Source organism: Chinchilla lanigera, unplaced genomic scaffold (assembly GCF_000276665.1).
Source record: "Chinchilla lanigera isolate Chin_1 unplaced genomic scaffold, ChiLan1.0 scaffold00020, whole genome shotgun sequence".
Classification (NCBI taxonomy): domain Eukaryota; kingdom Metazoa; phylum Chordata; class Mammalia; order Rodentia; family Chinchillidae; genus Chinchilla; species Chinchilla lanigera.
The window spans coordinates 19,263,769-19,276,112 of NW_004955421.1; the positions used below are offsets into that span (position 1 = coordinate 19,263,769).

Here is a 12,344-nt window from a genome sequence, read left to right on the forward strand (position 1 = left end):
AAGGCCTTTCATTTTAATCTCACTCCCACTAGAGAAGATTGATATAAATAAAATTTAAATAGAAAACACATTTCAGATGCCAGCAGTGAGAAAGACTTTGTCAGCCTAATGAAAAGGTATCAATTTTCTCTACTTTATTCAATAAATTGTGAGTCATTTTCTAAATGGATTAGATTAAAGGAAAGTTCAAACTCCCAGGGAGATGCTCTTGGCACTGATGGAGACTTTAGGCAAGGCAGAAAGAACAGGGCACACAAACCTCTCAGGCCACTTTAGATCTATAAAAATCGATATCAATGAGGACAGAAGTGTCTCTCTCCCTGAGCTCACCTATTGCCTAAGAAGCCAAATCCTGGAGAAATGGATGAGACACAATGTTCTTCTTGTTTTATTAGGATGTCACGGGTAGAAGAATGAGTTACAACTGGGAACATGGAAACCTGGGGAGGGCTGAGTTCTGGATAAAGGCTCCTGGCTCTCAGCTACACATGCCTGTCTCACAGACACTTGTGAATGTGTTAACATAGGTGTTTGGTAAAACAAGAGAACAACATGCTATAATGCTATTGTGCTCATGCAGTCTCTGGAGGAGACCGGTGCCTTTGGGTTTTTTGTAATTAATTTATCTTCCGAAAACATAATTTGACTTTCATGTGAAGATGAAATGTATAACCCGTGGTCACAGAGCACTCAGGTCTAACTTGATTTGTGTGTGTTTGAAGTAGCAGAATAATTTATTGCTTGGTCATTTCTGTGACTTGGCAAGAAGTGCCTAATAACTCGTTGGAAGGAATCTATGTTTGTCCATTAACTCCTTGAGAAGCACACAACAACACTCAGCTTATTTCTTTTTTCCCTCCTACTCAACACCATACACAGCAAGGTTCCTTATGTTTTTAAGTATTTTATTTTTGATTAACATACATTAATTGTACATATAAATGAGGTCATACTGTGATAACAACTAGCATGCTTTTTTTCCACTTGCTATGTCTAGGCTGTTTGGTAGTGTTTAGTTTTATCAGAAAATATTTATACATCCTTGGCTGTAGACTTCTAACTGCTTAATACAGTATAGACAGTATGTGCTACATAAAATCAAGCCAGAGGTTTCACCTATGAATTTTAAAGTAAATGAGGAAATGAGTGATATAAGGTTATCAATACTTAAGTTCAACAATACTCAATGCTTACTTTAAACAATCAGCATAAATGTATAGAAAGTGGCAACAACTAAAAAAGAAAACTTATAATAGTGGGACATTGCAAATTATTTTGTTCTTTTCAGTAATGGCATCAAAAAAGCCAAAGGAGAATAGGAATATAAGTGCAGGAATGTTTTATTTCTGCAAAAAGTTTAGAATCACAAATTCCACTGCCTTAAACCACATAGCACCTAGTTTTCCAGCTGAATTTCATGGCTATCAGTTAGCTAAACTTAAATGAAGATGTAGCGCTTTACTGAACTTCAGCAGTAAAACCTGTCCGCAATACTTCCTATCCGGTGGCCCAGGCTTCTTGGAAGAGGGTAGGGTTGCAGTAGTCACAGTGGTTTGAAAACTTAACCAGCAATAGTGACTTAGTAATGCTGATTTACTTGTATTTTATTTACCATCTTTTTATGTCAGGTGATGCTCATTTTTCATTTTCAGATTGCAGAAAAGCAGATCTACTTCTCATCTGCAGATCTGTCTGTAATCACCCCTTTGCAAAGTGACTTTTCTTCTCTTCTCATAGAAGTGGTCTCTTTCCCCAGCCCATGTAGTTGGTTTTGGTTATATGCCTTGATTGGCCAATAAGGCGGTTGCAGATACACGTAGGAAAAGGTTTGACGTGCTCTTTGGAGTCCTAAGGAGACCATGGCAAAGGGTAGTGAGGAGCAGAGAGCAGCTGTCCTGCCACAGGCCTTCCTGGATTAGACTGCCAACCAGCAGACACGGGACTGAGGCCGTCCTAGATTCAGTTCCAGCTGAGCCAGCCCTGTCCTGAAGAAAACATCCAAGCAACATTGGATCATGAAAAACAATCATTTTGTTCCTTTAAGTAATTCCATAGAAGAAGTGTTCTGCAGCCAAATACATGTGAGAAGATATCCTTTTAAAGTGAATATGCAAAGCAAAGGTAGATGTCTGGAAATATTAAATAAAACTCCAACATTCACATCAATAATAGACTCAAAGAGCAAAACACCGAGAGCATGCATACACCTTAGTGCACTGGGTCATTATTAAAAGTGCTATTTTAGTATTTATATTTTTGTAACAGGAAAACAAATAGAAACATACTGAAAAACCACTTTGAAGATATCAATACATAATATAACAACCCTGGTTAATTTCCTACCACTTTGTAACTCTGTATTGCATGTATTGTTCTTATGCCATTTTGTAAATGAATGTCTGTTTGTTAATATGTTTTGCTTCTTTTATTTTTAAAGTAAGTTAAAAAAATAAAGGAGTGAGATATTTTTGTAACATATTTAAGTTCAATCAAATTTAAACATGACATTCATCAACTACTACTTCCAAAAGCACCCTGCCAGAATTAAGCCATCAAGGGCAGGGCATTTTTAAAGAGCATCTTGATCACGGGCTTCTCACTTCGCTGGTTAAAGAAGGTGCTCTTGTTTTCTTATGCTAATCCTAAGCAATTACAAACTGAATTAGCACAGAGGTAAAACATCTGGAAACCGAGGTGCAGATTCTGTTTTATTCTCTCCCGTGGGGATTTTTACTAACTGAAGCTCACTGCCAATGTTTACAAAGAAGGAGATTGTAGGACTTTTGTTGTTGTTCTTTGTTTATTGGTACCAGGAAGTGAACTCAGGACCTTGTGCTTGCCAGGCAGATGCTTGTGCCCCTGAGCTATATCCCTAGCCCTAGGTTTTGAAAAAGCATGAAGGATCTAGTTACATCAGAGCTACAGGTCCTAATCCTAATTGAGCAGTGTTTTTTCCTCTGAACGGCGTTGAAACTGTCCAGTTTGCCATAGATCCCACCTCTCCCTAATGTCCCCAGCACTCATTCATCTCAAAAATGCACATAACTTCTTGCAAGGTGTTTTAAGGCCCCAAATCTGTCTTAGTGCTGCCTCTGGCGCATTGCTCCAATAGACTAGAATGAAACCTGAACGCCTTCTTTTGCTTGATCCAGCCAATCTGAACGGCATCCCATTCTCTGGACCCTTATTATTCCTTTGCACCTTCTTACAAGGGGTTCTCACTACTGGCACCGCTCTCCTGTCATTGGACTGCCAATGTAGACCCTTTACTGCTTACAAGCTCCATCCAAATGCTGTCTCTCACTGATAATTTGTAGTAAAGGAAATGAGCAGTATCTGATCTAACAAGTTAGACTGAAGTACACTGGCAGACATCACACAAAATCCACCTATCAACACTCCATAGCTAAATTCTTAAAGATTTCTAGGAAAAGAGCTATTAATAACTGGAAGCTTTGTGATACTTCTGGTTGAATTATTCAAGGATTTAAGCCCCGGACTCACTATTCTGCTGGGCCTATAACGTGTAAACAAGATGCACTGTGCCCAACTATCTAAAGGCTTTTGTTTCTTCTCTGTTCCCCATGAATCTACTTTGCGCCTCCGTTCCTTGGCTTGGTCTATCAGTGCCTCTCTCATGTAGAAGAAAGCAGATTGCATGAGAAGTTACTAAACAGCAGGCCAAAACTAAAGTTTTTCTTGATCATGTCTACATTGGATCAAAGTGAAGTTTCTTCTTTTATGTTTTTATAGTATTACGTGCTCATTTCTTCACATATTGTAAGTGTTTTGTCTCCTCACTACCATCTCACCCAACTTCTTGAGGCAGAAGATTGTATAGCTACAGTTGTGTGTTTCAGGTACCGAGCAGAGTCCCTGACAGAGAATTTGTGGCCAGAACTCTAAGCTACAGAAAAGCCGTTGCCTGACCACTTCCCCAGTGATATCTCCTGTCCCAGAAGCTGGACATAGAAATAATTTCCTTGCAGCTGAGGTCAGACATGTAATCCAGTTCTGGTCTCTGAATGTAAGCAAAGGTCTGCTGGAGAGGGTGCTCGCTCCATGGAAACCATGGAAAATGTTTTGATTTTCTCAGAAGAAGGTGGTCACTGTGGGCTTGGGCCCCAATCCTCCTACTCCTAGTGTTGACTGTATATGTGGAGGGGGCACAAAATGTGATCAGATGATATGGCAAGCATATAAATTTTAAAAATTATTATATTAAAAGATATATTTTCCTTACTCTTCCTTGAAATGCTCCCATTTGCTTTGAATACACTTATTGCATTGATCTTGCTATTTTCTGAAGCAGTTTATAATTCTAGCAAGCAAAAACATCCTCATACACTTTATCCACTGGATCTGCTCTTCCCTAAAGTCAAAATGACCATGACAGGTAAACATTTTGAATCCATTCAGAGTATCAAGGTGGCCATGACAGTGCAATTAGAGACAGTCATGAAAGAGGATCTCTAGAACTGTTTCAGAAAGTGGTAAGATCCATGGGACAAGGGTGATGGAAGCAAAAAAGAGTATTTTTAGGGGGATTCATGGCAGTATGACTTTTACTATAATACACTTTTTGAAAAATTTAAACATTTGTTGAACGTTTTGATTACATTGCATAAATGCCATCTCTAACTACTATAGCCATCATAAAGGAGAGCTCAGAAAATGCCCACACTTAATATTACTGAGCCCACATTAATTATCAATACCTCTGGAATTCTTGTTACATAAGAAGAATCAACTCCTATTGTTCCAGCTACTGCAGTTGTCATCCTGTTACTTGTTGCTTAATTGAATCCTATGCGACACTAAATATATTCAGTAAACAGTTGAGGATCCGCTGCATAACTGAATGAATACAGATGTTCCCTGCAACAAGGCAAGGCCAGATCACTGCCATTTTATCCCCACTTAGTATGAATATTCACAATGATTCAAGAAGGATTTTTTTAACATTAAAATTCAGTTGAGTGGTTGCTGATCCTGAGAGTGGCTTTCTGTCCTTGTTATTTGCGTCTCCACTTTGCATGCACAATCACATTGTTCTCAGCACACCAGATGCAGAAGATGCAGAGCCGGCCCAGCTGTATGTAAATTAGGCATTTTCCTGGGACATTTCAGGGTCGGTGGCGATGCTGGGTTTTCTTAATTACAATCCAGATCTGGTCACGATGGATAATACTAATTGTTATGGTCTAGAGAAGCTAAATTCAATTTTGCTAAACTATTAAGATTCATTTGAGTGTCTCAGTATGATTGAGGCAGAAGAGGAGAAGAGGAATTGCTGTCTTAGTAAAGCATTTTGGAAGGTTTGCTGCAGCACATGGGAAAATGTGGGAAAGGTCTGCAAAGCAACCATGAATAGAAAAGGGGAAAATAACAACTAAAAACCAAGGCTGCTAATGGGAGCTGTTTGTTTATAGCCCTTTTCTGTCTGACCAGTGGCAGGTTGAAATCTACCTCTACCCGAGGCTGAGCCAAAGGGAGAGAGACTAAAAAGTCTTTGTGAATTCATATTATTTGCAGAGAAGACAGGTCTTAAGAAACTCTTTTTCCTTCCTTATGTTCTGAATTTTCAAGCTGGCTCTGGCCCAATGGCAAACTGAAAAAACATTTTCATTTCACTTTCTGAGATGACAACTTTTCTCAAAGAAAGAAACAAACATCACATAGTTTGATGTGAAATTCTGAGTAAAGAAAAGCTGCTTTCTATTACAGTGGTTTGTTGGGCCATAAGATGTTTTTTTTCCTTTCAAGAAGGACTGCAGCAAAATTGCTTTCTTTCAGTGATGAATTTTATTATGCAACTCTTCTCGAGTAATATCCTCCCTCAGTTGAAAAAGGTAACTTATATACAATATGTAAGTCCATATTATAGATAGAATGTTTGTGTTTTTCTTCATCTCCCAAAATCCTCCTGTTGAAAACCTAACCTGCAATGTGAATGTATTAGAAGGTGGGTCCCTTGGGAAGTAATTAGGTGATGAGAGTAGAACCCTTGAATATGAGGAGTGCTGCTCTAGAAAAGACCTTAGAGAGACTTCTGTGCTGTCCTGTGAGGACACAACAAGAGGTGAGCAGTCAGCAACCCAGAAAAGACCCTGATCAGCCATGGTAGCAGTATGTCCCAGACTTCCAACCCTGCAAGCTATTGCCACCAAGCTGGCACTGTAACTGTGTCTTCAAAAGACCATTCCACCTTTCTATCAATCCAGCTGCTTCTGGATGGTGAGGAACATGGTAAGACCAGTGAACTCTATGAACATGAGCCCATTGCCTCACTTCTTTGACCATAAAATGTTTTCCTTGGTCAGAGGCAATGTTATGTGGAATTCCACGACAGTGGATGAGGCATTCTGTGAGTCCATGGATGGTAGATTTGGCAGAAGCATTACATGAGGTGAAGGAAAATCCACATCCAGAATAAGTGTCTATGCAATGAGGACAAAGTGCAGTCCTTCCATGATGGAAATGGTCCAATATAATCAACCTGCCTTGAGGTCTCAGGCTGATCACTGTGGGAAATGGTACCATATTGGGGACTCAGTGTTGACCTTTGCTGCTGGTATATTTGCATTCAGCAGTGACTGTAACCAGATCAGCCTTGGTTAGTGGGAGTCCATGTTGCTGAGCCCATGCATAACCTCCATCCCTGCCACCATGACTACTCTGTTAATGAGCCCATTGGACAATGACAGGGGTGGCTGAAGAAGGAGGTTGACCACTATCCACAGAACAGGTCATCTTATCCATTTAATTGTTAAAGTCTTCTCTTGCTCAAGTCATCTTTTGGTGAACATTTACATGGGAAACAAATATTTTTACATCTTTTGCCCATATGGAGAAGTCTATCCACATACCTCTTCCCCAAATATCTTTGTCACCAATTTTCCAGTAATGTTCCTTCCAAGTTCCTGACCATGTGGCCAGAGCATTGACTACAGCCCATGAATCAGTGTACAGTTGCACATCTGGCCATTTCTCCTTCCAGGCAAAATGTACCACCAGGTGCATGGCCCAAAGTTCTGCCCACTGTGATGATTTCCCTTCACCACTGTCTTTCAGGAATGTCCTGGAAAGGGGCTGCAATGCCTGCAACAGTCCACTTGCAGGTGGTGCTGCATTAATGCAGGGCCATTTGTAAACCAGATCCTAGCCTTCTCTTCCTCTGACAGTCGATTGTATGTTATACCCCACAAAAATCAAAGGTATATGCTGGGAAACAGAAGGCAATATATCAGGCATCGAAGCCATATATGGCTGGGCAGCTTCCTCATATAATTTACTTGTACCCTCTGGACCTTCTCTGGCTCTATCATGTATATACCATTGCCATTTAATGATAGACTGTTGGTGTGCACATCCAACCTTATGACTTGGTGGGTCAGATGATACCAGATCATGACAGGCAACTGATGTCACATGACCTGGAGTCCCACGGTCAATTGTTCGGATTCTCGGAGGCCCAGTAGCAGGCCAAGTGCTGTTTTTCAAAGGGAGAATGGTTGTCTACACATGATAGTAGAAACTTGCTCCAAAATCCTAAAGGCTTCTGCTGTGATTCACCTATGGGGAGCTCACCAGAGACTCCAAATAGCATCGCTACTTGCTACTGGCACTTCAAATACCATTGGATCTGCTGGATCATATGGCGCCAGGGGCAGAGAAGCCTGCACCGCAGCCTGGACCTGTTGCAGAGCCTTTTCTTATTCTGGGCTTTCCAAGTTGCTCAGTAAACGAGCTGGAGTAGGACATCTAAGTGAGGAATGTGTTGCTTTCTAAATCTAAATAGGCCCACTAGGCACTGGGCCTCTTTTTTGGTTTTAGGGGAATCAAGATGCAGCAATTATCTTTTGCCTTAGAAGGGATTATCTCCACATGCCCCACACTACTGGACTCCTTGGAATTTTACTGGGCTAGAAGGATCTTAAATTTTCATTGAATTTATTCCCCAACATCTGGCTCTCAAATGCTTTACTATCAAATCCATAGTGGTTGCTACCTCCCGCTCACTTGGTCCGATCAGCATAACATCATCACTGTAATGGGCCAGTGTGATATCGCGTGGGAGAGAAAGGCAGAGGGCTGGAGAGTTAATAGAACCCTGAAGTAGGACAGTGAAGGTGTATTCCTGGCCTTGCCAGATGAAAGCAAATTGTTTCTCATTGTCCTATAGCTAAGTATAGAGAAGAAGGTTCTGGCAAATCAATAGCCACATACCGAGTACCAGGATGTGTAGTACCTTGCTCACGCAAAGAAACCACACCTGGTACAGTAGCTGCAATCCGAGTCACTACTTGATTCAGTTTACAATAATCTACCATCATTTTCCAAGATCCGTCCATCTTCTGTACAGGCCAAATGGGAGAATTAAATGGAGATATGGTGGGGACCACCACCCTTGCATCCTTCAAGCCCTTGACGGTGGCACTAATATCTGCAACCCATCCAGGAATGTGATACAGCTTTTGGTTTACTATGTCACCAGGCAAAGGCAATCCTAATGACCTCCATTTGGCCTTTCCAATTATAATAGCCCTCACACTGCAGGTTAGGGAACCAATGTGAGGATTCTGCCAAATACTGAGTGTATCTGTCCCAATTATGCATCCTGGAGCAGAGGAAATGACTACAGGATGGAGTCAAGGACCTACTGGACCCACTGTGAATTGGGCCTTTGCTAAAACTCTTGATCACCTGACCTCCATAGGCTCCTATTCTTACCGGAGGGCCACATGACATTTTGGATCCCCTGGAATCAGTGTTAGTTCAGAAGCAGTGTCTAGTAGTCCTTAAAATGTCTGATTATTTCCCTTCCTCCAATGTGTAGTCACTCAGGCAAAGGCCTTAGGTCCCCTCTGGGGAAGGATGGGAGGAAGATTAACTATATAAATGTTTTTTTCAATGGGATTCTTTCCCAAAGAGCCCTGGCCTCCCCTTCATTCAAAGGGTTTTGGGTCTGTAAACTGACTCAAACCTGGCAAGTGGTGGAGTGGACATGATTCTTTGTTACCACAATTTGAAGCAGGTTTCTTCTGTTCATGTACCCTTAATTTCTTTTTTTTTCTGATTATATAAATCTAGTAAAAATTTTGTAGGCTTCCAATCTATTTCACTTTTGGGAACATCATGCCTGACCCGCTACTGCCATTGTTCTAGACATGTCAGAACATTCTGGCCATTGTTCTGCGTCTGCTCTCCATTACATAAGTGTGTGTACCTGCCTTTGGTAATTAAGTGCTGGTAGTTGACCTCTGCCACTCTGGAGTCCAATCAAGCCCATTGCCTTCAAATTTCCCAATTGGATAACTGTGGTCCCCACTCTAAGGTCTGTCTTACAGAGAAGAGCAAATGCAGGGCTCTTCAGGGATGCTGGTGCTTCCTTCATAAATCTGTTTCTCAAAGTGTTAGTGAAGGTGTTAGTGTTTTCTGGATCATCCCAGTGTGCAGGATTAGGTTTAATAGGACAGATCCACTCCAGCATTCCCACTTCCCTAAGCCTCTGATTCCCCTCATCAACAGTAAACCACGGAACATCAGACATCTCTAGCTCATTCACAGTGGGCCATCTTTTGAGCCACACTTCTGCCAACCAGCCAGATAAACTATTAACACCTTTCTTTACTCCATGAGCTGCAACATTAAATACAGAATCCCTGCTTAATGAGCCCATATCAACACACTCAGCCTGACCCAGGTATATATTTTTGCCACCATTATTCCACACTGGTAAAATACATTCCCACACTTGCTCACTAGGCCTCTGCTTATAAGAATTAGAAAACTCAAGAAGGTTCTTGGGAGAATAGTGGACCTCCTCTTGGGTCATACTATGTACCTCACCCTTAGAAGCCTTCTGTAATTTGAGGCTGGTTATAGGGATAGTGGCAAAAATGGGTGGTGAGGGTGGGCCTGACGAGCGTCAGCGTTATCCTGCTTGGTCAACACTGGATTTGTTTCCTCAGGTATATCAGCGGAGCCCAACACCACAGGGAGTAGGAATGGGAAGGCCTCTGTTACTTCAGGTGGCGAAATCTCTTCCTCTGGCAAAATAATCTCATTAGCATCTACAGACTCAACATCTTCAGTGTCCTCAGGATCCTCCCCCACGTCTTCACTCCAGTTTGTGGGGTCCCCTTCTTTTCTGATGAGTGCCCTCACCTTTGCTTCAGATACACTCTGAGGCTGACATTAAACTTACACTGCAGCTCAGCCAGTTGAATTATGAGGGCCTGTGTTTGGGTGTCTGAAATTTTGGCCCTGTGACTAAAAGAGAGACTTTCTTTTAGGACACACTTGAAAAATTTTAAATTTCTGATGTGTGTCTGAAGCTGGGAATTTGAATCTCTGAACTCCTTATTTTCCTTTATTAATTTGCCCTCATAGTCAGAAGACTTCAGATTTCCTATGGGTGTTTTGAGCTCCTTGTTTTCCTCCACTAGTTTTTCCAGAGATGCTAAGCCCAACCAACCAGCATCATATTTTCCACTCTGCCAAAAATAGTCAAAACTTTCATGTACAGAGTTGCTAAATTCTTTACATCTACAAGTGGTGAATTAGGATCATCAAATGGGTGTACGTTGCATATTATTTTAAACAGTTCATGCCAAGAACTCTTAGTATTCCCCACAGAATTAGAAGGAGAGACCATGGCATCTGCAGGTCTCATCAAATTAGAGAGCCAATTCCAGGAACTCTAAAGCCATTTAAGAATTTCATGCTTACAATTCTGTTTCTGTAGAGCCATTCTCGGTATCAAAATCTGTATCAGCCAGTGTTTACTAGAGAAATAGATAAAATACAAGTTATGTAAGTGAATAAGAATCTACAGGATTGGTTTCCAATGGCCACCCACAGAGTTGGATGAGAAAGAGTGCAGAGGGTCTGTCAGCACACTGGAGCTCACTGCCCTGGCCTGTGTGAGCCCCTATCAGAAAGCTGATGAGTCAGTGACAGAGGGCGGAAGAGTCTATGCTGGAAGGCTGAAGGATCTGCATTGGAAGTGGAAGAGTCTGTGATAGAAGCCAGGAGATGAAGTCCAAGGTGAAGACAAAGACTGGAGCTCCTCCAAAGAAACAGAAGCAGATCCATCCTTCTTCATTGCCCCTTTATACTATCCAGGCAACCAGCTGCCCTAGGGTGGGTCTTCCCCACCCTTGTGTGTGGAATTACTGTGCCAATTTAGTTGAACTTCTCTTACTCAAATTGACAACCGTCACACCCATCCAGGAAGACTCCACTCACAAGCCAATCATCTGCAAGACTGGTATTTCCTAGTATCAGTGCCCTGTTGATTTTCAGAGATGAACTTGGGGAGAGCTCACATTCAGACTGTAGCAACAGTATCCTAATGAGCCCTTTCTACCTTGTATTTTAGGTCAAGGAGCTCACCATCTGGATACATACAGAACCGTATAGCAACTACTACTATTTGGGAATAGAAGAATGACTTACATTTAAAATGGAATTTAGTCTTTTCACTTGTGTTAACTGTCAAAGTAGTTGCCATATAGTGATCTAAGAGACAGGCTTTGTGAATCAATAAAAATTAATCTGAAACTAGTTTTGTGCTTATCTGTCATATTGGCTTCCACAGCAATAATCCCACCTTTTTCCCTCTGATAGGAGCACTGAGGTTTACCTTTGGGGAAACAACCTTTTCTCAGTCTCTCAATCCTTATGGCTGTGTGACCTACTCCTGGCCTCTTGGAATTTTCCTTCTATTCCTGGTCTCAGTGATTGATCAGATGTGAAAGGAACCAGTTGAAGAATCAGCGATGGGACTTTGATTGGCTATTTTCGGGAGAAGCAGCTCTCTTTCTCCTGAGGCTGCTAAACTGGTAAACTGTAAACTTGAGCACCCAGGATCTCCAGAGAGTGGTCCACGTGGGAGTCAAGTTAGCACATCAGAAAGGGATGGTTTCCAAAAGATCAGTTCTTGAGCTCTGCTGCACTATCAGATTGAAGGGGTATTTGAACCTAAATTGACATGTGAATATTTTAGTTGAAAGTCAACAGATTTCCTGTTTTATTTAAAATAATTTAACACCTCCACGACTAACAACAGAAAGAGGCCAGGTTAATATAATCACTATAAAGTTTTGATGCAAATAATTATATACCTTGTGAATTTTATTTAGACTTTGTCATTTGAAACAAATGGATTTCTTCATTACTCACATCCATATAGATATATATCTATGGTATAAATTTTTTCAGTAGCAAATCATTCGTGTTGTTATTAAAAGTAGAATAACTGGAATCAGAGGTTCCAATCCCACTTCTCCTATGCGATCCTGTGTAAAGCATTAATTTTTTTGCTTCAGTTTCTTAAA

General features: G+C 41.2%; 1 protein-coding gene and 1 pseudogene across 2 annotated transcripts in view; one reads left to right on the forward strand and one right to left on the reverse strand.

The window, feature by feature from the left end:
• Fam19a1 (family with sequence similarity 19 (chemokine (C-C motif)-like), member A1) overlaps nucleotides 1–12,344 on the reverse strand; it is a 485,469-nt gene that overhangs the window by 14,334 nt on the left and 458,791 nt on the right. The window lies entirely within an intron of this gene.
• LOC102025807 overlaps nucleotides 9,903–12,344 on the forward strand; it is a 70,261-nt pseudogene continuing 67,819 nt past the window's right edge.